The sequence below is a fragment of the Pseudochaenichthys georgianus genome, chromosome 13 (genome assembly GCF_902827115.2).
Source record: "Pseudochaenichthys georgianus chromosome 13, fPseGeo1.2, whole genome shotgun sequence".
NCBI lineage: Eukaryota > Metazoa > Chordata > Actinopteri > Perciformes > Channichthyidae > Pseudochaenichthys > Pseudochaenichthys georgianus.
Window position 1 is genome coordinate 1,621,287 of NC_047515.1, and position 10,384 is coordinate 1,631,670.

The following is a 10,384-nucleotide window of genomic DNA, read 5'->3' on the forward strand; positions in this document are numbered from 1 at the left end:
CAGCATCACTGACAGGAGACAGACTATCAGAGGGTCACTCAGTCAGCACTGATCCACACACACTGATCCACACACACATCCACACTCACTGATCCACACACTGATGGTCACCGGACAGCAGACAGAGACCCCCGCATGGGGCTGTGAGCGAGCGCCCACAACAAACGCGCACACACAATACACATAAACAGACAAAGTGAGAGGAAATGCCTTACCTGGTGTTCTCGTGCCGGACACGCGGAGCAGCGAGCACTATCTGCTGTTAGGATGAATGAGAGACAACTGTCCTCTGTGCTGCGTCCCGCCTCCCCCCCCCCCCCCCTCTCTCTCTCTCTCTCTCTCTCTCTCTCTCTCTCTCTCTCTCTGACACAGTCAACAAACTGCACACAGCACTCGCGCTCCCTCTCCCCTCGCTCCCCCCTCTTCACACAGCGCGCGCAGCTGGGCGGGGTCTCGAGAAGCTCGAGAAGAAGGAGAGTGGTTTGAAATTCGAGAGGAGAGGAGACGAGGATAGAAGAGGAGAGGAGACAAGGAGAGAAGAAGAGACAAGGAAAGAAGAGGAGAGGAGAGAAAGAAAGAAGGGGAGAGGAGAGAAGGAAAGAACAGGCAAGGAGACAAGGAAAGAAGAGGAGAGGAGACAAGGAGAGAAGATAGGAGGGAAGAAGCCAAGGAAAGGAGACAAGGAGAGCAGGGATGGAGAGGATAGCAAACATCAATCAAGGCTGGACAACAATAGAAACGTAAAGGTCCCATGGCCATTTCTACTGGTCATAATTCCATTGTTGAGGTCTACTAGAATAGATTTATATTGTGCAATTTTTCAAACTCACATTGGTTTCTCATACAGCATCTCTGTAGTGGTTCATATTAGGCTAGCAAGAACATGTTTACAATTCCAATCGTATACGGGTAGTCTGCTACGTTCGGTCATTCATTGTAGCTGGCATAAAAACAATGTTTTCCCTAGCAAACTCATGTCTAGCTCTTGGTAGCCTTCTTGTTTAGCTCGGTAGCCAGTGGCGTAACAAGGTTGTGATTGGCCCCGGTGCAAATATTCTTTTGGGGCCCCCATTACCCCAAACATAGGCGCATGCTGATGCGCTCACACACGCACGGACATACACAACCACTCAGAAGCGCCACATGTACTGTATAGGCTATCAACAATAGCCTGCCCTGGCCTCAGACCACCACAGCCTGACAACGGCACACAAACTAAGAAGAGGATTAAACCTATTTCCTTGATGTTTGTCTCTGGGGGATGGACCGGCAGGCCTACATAGACCGGTCGCTATAATATAGCTTTTGATCTTGGCGTCAGGGGGTCTCAATAGCGCCATAGAGACCCCTATCGGTTGGGGCCCTTGGGGGAACTGTTGGACCACCGCCGGGCACAGCCAAATCCAGCCTCTCCTCCTGGCTGGCTGGAGAAGAAGGTTGCACAGCCACGGCCACGGATACAGCTTCACTTGTGGAGCTTGATGGCAATGATGGTGGTGAGGCAGGTGAGCTATCGTTAGCCTCCGGCTCCGGTTGCCGCTGCACAACAACATTGCTAACGTTAGCGCTCGATTTCGAGGACGATGTATGACAAAAAAAAAGGTCTATTTTTGTCAGTTTAGCTGTTACATCTCCTTGTTCTCTCTTGTCCTTTCTCTTTTGAGCGCTGCTCCTGTGCTTTGGTTTAATGTACATAATACTACTTGCTGCTGCTAGCTACAGTACAGCACAGGTTGATTAAACGGTTCGCTCGATACGCAAGGTATCACATGACATGAAAGGGAGCAAGGTCATTGGACAGACAAATTACAAATTAATTTAGGTTTCTTGGTTACTTTGAAGACAGCGTGAACCGGTCAATACCATTGGGGCCAACACACTCTCACTCCCTAAGCGTCCAATAGCGACGTTTGGTCAGTGTCCGTGGCGTCCAATTGTGACGCTCCTAGGCTCCTTCAGCGTCATAAAGGGACGCAAATAGCTTTCAACTGATTGCAATGTATTCCCATCTGCGTCGGGATTTGACGCTCATGGAAGCACGGCATTCGTTTATGTCGGCTGCCCTTAAAGGTAATGTGAGCGTCCATTCCAGGAGTAAAGGATGGGAGAAGACACTACACTACCCAGAATCCCCAGCTATCGTTTGGACTACACCATGTGCTCTGTTTGACAAACCCCGTGATAGTCCTCAAGCTCTGTGATTGGAGAGTGTGCTCCGAGGGTTAAGCCGATTCTCAGCACTTGAAATCGGATGGAACCACGGCAGACTGTCCAAAACTGGATTTGAACGGGTCCACCGCGTCCCCCCCTCCCCCACCCCGTCCCCAGAACTACATATGCTGGCTATTCTGTTTCGCAACATGTTCTCTATGGCACGTCTCTACTGGGAGTTGTAGTTTTAAAAGACGTTTTCGTATTTCCCATAATAAGAAGTTGCCAGTATTAAACTGTGTACATCCCTGGTGGTTTAGGGGACAGGAAACACTCACATTTAAAACATATAATTAATAAATGGGTGAAAATTGCTTGTGCCCATTATGGGCAGTATTAATATATACCCACACGACAGCTAAGGTCAGAAGAGCTTTATTTAACAGCTGGTCTTATGTGTGTGACCCCTGTGATAACATTACATTACATTAATTGATAAGCCTGAAACATGCACTTGTCAAGGTTCAGAGGCACATTGTGCAAATATGGCAGTAGCCATCGATCAGCTTAAGATAAGATATACTTTATTGATCCCAAGTTGGAACATTTGCGTTACATCAGCATGTGTAGCAGTTAAATATGCAGTTGTGTTTATTTGAAAATCATTTAGTATAGTCACACAAATTCTGTGTTTTATATTCAACAATTCTGTGTTCTTTATTTATTGATTGTTCAATACCTGACAAGGCCGGAGATGAAAAATACATCTACATATATCTACATACATCTTATAAGAGTATAATACATTATGTATAATATCAGTTAAAATAAGTGCTTCAACATAGTTAACATTGCTGGAGGTATGCACAAATATTGATGGATGTCTTGTAATGCACTATTGAGGAACCTGCAACCCAAGTTTTTCATTCAGTGCAGAACTACACCACAGTTGTGTAGGCCTATATGATATGTCAATAAACCTTATAAAATCTTGAAATCTTGAAAGGGATGTGCAAAATAGTCATTACATACAGTCTTTAATTAACTATTAGTAGAGAATAACGAGTAATGAATATACTTTATAGGGATCGTATTAATATCTAATAATAAAATTAATTAAATTCAATAACATGCTTTAACCACCAGGTGTCCCTTTATATCAGCTGTGCACCTTTATGGTGTAAATACAGCCTATCTACCAATTGGATCAAATATAAAAGTGAGCCGAATTAGTGTTGATACTGCAAGGAGACGTATTGTGTGAAAAGAAATGTAAGATGTTGTTTAATGGCTGATATATTTATGATCCACGTCACGTTTTCAGTTCCTCATGTTTGTCTTCTCATCAGGGCTCTATAGAACTACGGCAGATATGTAATATGTAATGCAGCCGAACCGTGTATTACAATGCCGTTATGTGATGACTTTCAAAGAGAAAAGCAAGCACACTCGGAATAAGGTATTATTATTATTTTTAAAAAATGTTTTCGGTCTGTTTCCGGTATTTGTTAATGACGATGTGCTGTGAGATGTGAGACTGGAATTGCACAGGGGGGAAATAACGTAGGCTATCTTTAGATGCGGATGTTGTTAAACTAATATGTTTAGGCCGTGGACCAACACTATACATTGACGGGGAAGGGGGTAGCAATAAAGATAACACCATTAAACAGTTACACAACATAACAGAAATAATATCGATAGCAGCGTCCCTAGCAACCACCTTGGTAACAATGAAAACGTCGCAATTTCCTGAAGTAATCTTCGTAATAACTAGCAAACTAAAGATCATGTACATCCACTGCACACATAATCTGAAATAACAACTCATATTTCTCGCATCAAATGACATCAAAACGCATTTTAATGGCCAAACTAACTTTAAAATAGGCATTTTCTACCGAGAATAAAACGAATTTCGGCCATGTTTTCTTTTTCTGCAGGGAGAAATTTGAAGATCATGTGACATAGACGCCAGCCATCGGAATGAATGGTGAAAAAAACGGGGTTTGTCAAACAGAGCACATGGTGTAGTCCAAACGATAGCTGGGGATTCTGGGTAGTGTAGTGTCTTCTGCCATCCTTTACTCAGAAAAAATATTTGTTTCTCCGAATCGAAGGGGAAAAATACAAAAGCATTGCACACAATTTAAACCAATCAATGTTGTGGAATTAACAAGGATAATCTGGTGTTTTTTAGTCGATGAGTAGTGCAGATATCACTGTAAAATCAATCGACAGTAAGAGGAATACTTACTTCCGGGTGTACAATTCTCCGTTATCCAATGGGAATGGACGCTCACATTGCCTTTAAGGGCAGCCGGCATAAACGAATGCCGTGCTTCCATGAGCGTCAAATCCCGACGCAGATGGGAATACATTGCAATCAGTTGAAAGCTATTTGCGTCCCTTTATGACGCTGAAGGAGCCTAGGAGCGTCACAATTGGACGCCATGGACACTGACCAAACGTCGCTATTGGACGCTTAGGGAGTGAGAGTGTGTTGTTGGGGCCGCAAACAAAATACATATAAAAATATATATTAAAGAATCTTTTTTTTTTTAGATTTTTGCATGGGCCCCTGGCCGGCTCTGGGCCCCGGTGCGTCGCACCGGCTGCACCGTCGATAGTTACGCCACTGTCGGTAGCATACACGCTAGGAACGCCAACTATAATGTAATTAAGTTTTGCGACTAACCGTACGGTAAATCACCCGGAGTATACTGTCTATGAGGATTTTGTGTGTGAATGCAGACATTCTCCTGCTATGAGATACATGTAAGGCCATCTGATAACATTGGAGTTTATATATGGAAATGCTAGCAACTTAGTTAGCCCAGTTAGTACTGTGTCAATGGCTTAGCAGCCCGAAAAACGTTTAGCCATTTAAACAGTCATGGTAGATACCTTGTTTGTTTTAAACATTATAAATACACAAACAACAATGAATACTTACAGGTTGTGTACCCGAATCTCCCGCTGCAGGAACAGCATCGTTCTTCAGTGCCCGACGCTGTGCATATCCGGCATGAATCGCTGAAAGGTTTGTGAAGCTTTGTTTCGTGAAATGCTGGCAGAGGGTGTGGCCTCTGGGTGTTCACACGTCACAGAACCCAGGAAGCAAACAATGGAAAAAGAGAAATGTCCAACGAGGCGTTCTGGGGCAGCACAGACAGGTCTTCTCTGTGTTAGAGTTTTACTCCCTACAGGGTGTACTTTGAGGGTCTGTGACTCTGCAGACCGTTTACATGCAGGAAAAGCTTCATAACACAAGGGGACGGGTACTAACCAGAAAAGCATGACATGGGACCTTTAAAGGAAAGGACAAGAAAGAAGAGAAGAGGGAGGTACTGAAAAGTAAAAAGATGAGCAGCTCTCCTGTTCATTGTTGTATTAAGTATTGTGTGTATTTGCTCGTATTACTGTTGTGTAGAAGTTATATTTAAATGATTTGCAATGTGAGGAAGGGAAAGTACAACTAAAGGACAAATGAAGAAAGGAATGTAGCTAAGCGAGAAATTTTACAAGGGAAAGGAAAAACCAAAACGATGAGGAGAATTTAAAACCAAGAGAGACAGAATGGGAAAACGAAGGAAAGGGGGATGAAGATGATTGGGAAAGAGAGGAGAGAAGAGAGGAAAGGGGAGATGAGTGATACATGATTAAAGGAATATAGTGGAAGTATACACTAATATATAATAATAATATATATTAGTGTACAGAGCTATAATAAAAGAGAGGAGAGAAAACCGAGCGTTCATTAACAGCAACAGGAAGCTCCTCTAACACTAATATGATGCATGTTTCAAACATACGGCACGCATCGGGATGACTTTGCAAAGTGTCAAAACTACAGAGAAGAAATTCACTGCAATGTTCACAACTTTGATCTATTGTCTATATATTATACATGAACAGGGATACCTTAACCTTCCCCCTCAACAGTTCCCTCTTTAGTTTGGCTGGTGGTGTGTCAGGATTGCTACACAGATGTTGAAATGAATGTATCTGTATAGATCTGTGAGTGATCTGTGTGTTGTATCTTATTTGTCCTAAGAAATGTCAGGTTGTTCATATGTTTTGTGAAAAGATAGTTAATTGAATGTGAAGATTTTCAGAATGTACTTTTTTCACTAAAACAAACACATTTGGAGTTGTTGTTATGTATAGCTTATTATGTTGTGTGTACTGTTCCGGCTGTATGTGGCCCCTGAACTAAAATGAGTTTGACACCCCGCTCTAATACCTACATGTGTAGTACATGACCATTGCATGTATGTGTAATGTGTATTTGTGAAGTGCTTTGAGCATCTGGAAAAGTGCTATAATAAATATAAAGAATTAATTATTATTATGTGTATGTAGCAGGCTCCACAGTTTAACACCACCTCAGTTCCACTCGGAGAGGAGAGGGCTGATAGATGGAGAGGAGGCGTTCTTCAGAGTGGAACGGCTCAATTACTTACTGTGCGGCTGAGTTCTGCTGAGCCGGCACAGACTCAGGCCTTCAATCAGTCTGTCAGACCGACAGGCTGGGCAGTGTGCACCTCCCCCCCGTCAGCTCCTCCTCTCCTCCTCTCCTCCTCTCCTCCCCTCCTTCAGCTCCTTCTGCTCCTTCTGCCACCACACCTTGTTTTTGAAATGGTAGCTCCTCTTCCAGAAATGTGTTAACAAAAAAGTGAGAAGCCATTTCGCAGAAGAGTCCGACTTGGTAAACATTGTACTTTATTACCAGTTCAAACTGTGGAATAGGGCTCTTTCTGAAGCGTGTGTGTATCATGGGTGATAGGAATGCTTTCCTTAGGCATGAATCCAGTTATACATTTGTTGTTGTTTAAAATATCTAAAATCCCTTGCAACTAAACCTAACCCTAAACCTCCTGGTCTGAATGAGGTGAGGCCAATGTAATGTAATACTGACCAGCAGGGGCCAGCTGTTCCAAAGGGAAGATTACATAGAAGTCTATGAAAACATTATTCTACCTCTCAATTGGTTATTACCTCAGTAAACATTTTCCTCATGGGTTTTGCTTGGAGTTTACACCATGGTGCTCATTTATAAACACATTTGAGTGAATTCATTAACATTATCAAAGAGAGGAGAAATGCATGAAGCTAAATGGTTTCATTAAACCATTAACCCGCACCAAATCCTCTGACCACATGGACTCCCAGACTCTGGAGCTCTCTCCCCTCACACATCCCACAGTCTGCACCCACCACACCCACCTGTTCAGACCACCCTGGACTCACTGCAGTGCTACACGTCCCCTATCCTTTTGCACTGTTTTGAACCTTTCTTTAGAATATTTTATGAATTGTACGGTGTACGGTGCTTTGAAAGGCGCCTCTAAATAAAATGTTTTATTATTATTAAGAGGAGAAAAGAAGACTTGTGGCTAAAGAGGGGCAATTTATCCCCCTGGGCACTGCAGAGGAGGCATTCTTCAGAGTGGAGCGGCTCAATTACTTACTGTGCGGCTGAGTTCTGCTGAGCCAGCACAGACTCAGGCCTTCAATCAGTCTGTCAGACCGACAGGCTGGGCAGTGTGCACCTCCTTCCCCCCGTCAGCTCCTCCTCTCCTCCTCTCCTCCTCTCCTTCCCCCCGTCAGCTCCTCCTCTCCTCCTCTCCTCCTCTCCTTCCTCCCGTCAGCTCCTCCTCTCCTCCTCTTCTTCCTCCCGTCAGCTCCTCCTCTCCTCCTCTCCTCCTCTCCTCCTCTCCTTCCTCCCATCAGCTCCTCCTCCTCCCTCCTCCTCTCCTCCTCTCCTCCTCTCCTCCTCTCCTCTCCTCCTTCAGCTCCTTCTGCTCCTTCAGCCACCATACCTTGTTTTTGAATTGGTAGCTCCTCTTCCAGAAATGTGTCCACAAAAAAGTGAGAACGCAGAAGCCATGACTTGAAGACATGACTGTTTTTAACCTTTCTTTAGAATATTTTATGACTTGTATGGTGTCCTTGGGTGCTTTGAAAGGCGTCTCTAAATAAAATGTTTTATTATTATTAAGAAGAGAAAAGATTGAGGACTTGTGGCTAAAGAGGGGCAATTTCTCCTACTGGGCACTGCAGAGGGCCCTTCAGCAAAGCACTGAACCCCCAACTGCTCGAGGTGCCAGACCATGGGTAATCCCTCTCCCCCATAGCATCTCTCCAGCAATGCATGCGTATAGCTCCGATAATGTATGACAAATAACACTACAGTGGAACTTGAATTACCCCTTGAGGGGATAATAAAGGAACCTATTAGAAAAGTGATTGGCTATATGACCCTACTATGACCTCTGATGCACTATAAATGTCACTAGCAAAATCACTGTACACAGACACACACACACACACACACACACACACACACACACACACACACACACACACACACACACACACACACACACACACACACACACACACACACACACACACACACACACACACACACACACACACACACACACACACACACACACACACACACACACACACACACACACACACACACACACACACACACACTTTGACTTCAGCATGGGTCTCACACTAGCCCACCTGCTCCGTGGAGACTACATGAAACCAGCGGAGGTGACAGACAGCGGCATCAGAGACGTATTCCAGACACAATCAGATTGGAGACAGTTGATCAAATGATGCGTCTCTATCCATGCAATCATGTCAATTATAAGTTGAGTTTGTTTATGTACATAAAACAATATACCCAATAAACAATGCATTAATAAAGACACTCATGTGTAAATGAGTTGGTTGGTGTTAATGAGGTTTTTAATGTGTGTCATCAGAGCAGACCATTACCAGTATGCTTGTTATTGACTATAATACATTACAATGACTACAAGTACATCATCTCAACTATATTGTGTTTGTGTTTGGGACAGGTGTGTTTACATTATATTAAAGTAATTGTTAAAAATATATGGGCAAAACTATTAAGATTGTTAGTTTAAGGGAAATATGTGGTCGCCACGGAGGAGCAAGCTCTGTGAGCGAGCGAGACAGAGAGAGAGAGAGAGAGAGAGAGAGAGAGAGAGAGAGAGAGAGACACAGAGAGAGAGAGACATAGAGAGAGACACAGAGAGAGAGAGACAGAGAGACAGAGACAGAGAGAGAGACAGAGAGACAGAGAGAGACAGAGACAGAGACAGAGAGAGAGAGAGATTTTTTTTGAAAACACTTTTATTTAGAATTTCAACAAACTAAAATGTCCGCTTACTTACATTGAGAGAGAAATTCCATTGTTTTCCTTACACAAAGACAGAGTTAAAAGTGAGCTCCTCCCCCACCACAGAGCAAACAGCTGTAGTGAAACACCACCGGGTTAAGAACTCTTCCATGCTTCTCATCAGACAGTGAAACCTAAAATCTACGCTCACTCGTGCCTTTACCAAAGATAAAAACATGTGATTGAGCTGCTGACCGGCTGTACTGTTTATTCTGTTTTTCCTGCTTTTGTAGATCGATATTTTTGCCTGCCCCACAATAAAATTCAACAGTTCCCACTTCCCTGCATTCTGCTTCTTGTAGCCAGCACCACAGATGAAAGCAGTCTCTGTAAAAACCTCCCCACAGTCTAAAAACACAGTTTTTAAAACATTAAAAAGAGGCTTCAGCCTGTGGCAGTCCAGGTAGCAGTGAGTGATTGTCTCTCTGTGAGTGCAGAACGGACACTCGGAGGACACGGTGGGGTTTATCTTCGACACAAAGGCGTTAACGCCCAGGGCCCCGTGGAGGATCCTCCACTGCAGGTCTCCTGACCGCTTGTTCAGTGGAGGTTTGTAGAAGAGCCTCCACACCGGTTCACAGGCCCCCGGGCCGTTAAGCCTCTGTTTCCACACCGTGTCTCTCCTCTCGCTTAGCTTCTGCTTGTTCAGGGCCAGAGTGCAGAGTCTATAAAAACCTTTCCCATTCAGCATATGGAAGTCCGCATGGAGTCTGTGTTTGAGTCCATCCTGGTCTGCTAAAATCCCAATGTCCGGAAAAGGGTCCCCTTCATCAGGGGTTTCCTTTCTGTTTGAATACTCCCGCAGCATCTCCATCTCATCGTCAGATAGCCTTTGAACCCACTCGTTCAGGATGGTTCTGGTGTGGCGGGCCGACTTCAGGCCGAGCAGAGAGGCCACGGCCTCGGTGTTGTGGAGTCCAGGACCTGCAGCATCCACGATGTTCCTCAGCTTCACGACCCCAACGGACTGAAGCCTCTCAGTGAGTGCAGGTCTGCTGCCGT

At 44.3% G+C, this 10,384-nt stretch overlaps 1 protein-coding gene across 5 annotated transcripts in view; it reads right to left on the bottom strand.

Annotated features, from left to right (window-relative positions):
* The window catches only part of LOC117457382 (sodium/calcium exchanger 2-like), a 220,193-nt gene extending 219,877 nt beyond the window's left edge, over positions 1-316 (bottom strand). For all 5 annotated transcript variants that reach the window (XM_071205299.1, XM_071205300.1, XM_034097444.2 and 2 more), the window contains exon 1: positions 216-316. The gene's annotated coding sequence lies outside the window, so the exon portion shown is untranslated. The remainder of the gene's footprint in view (positions 1-215) is intronic.
* Between the last annotated feature and the right edge of the window lie 10,068 nt (positions 317-10,384).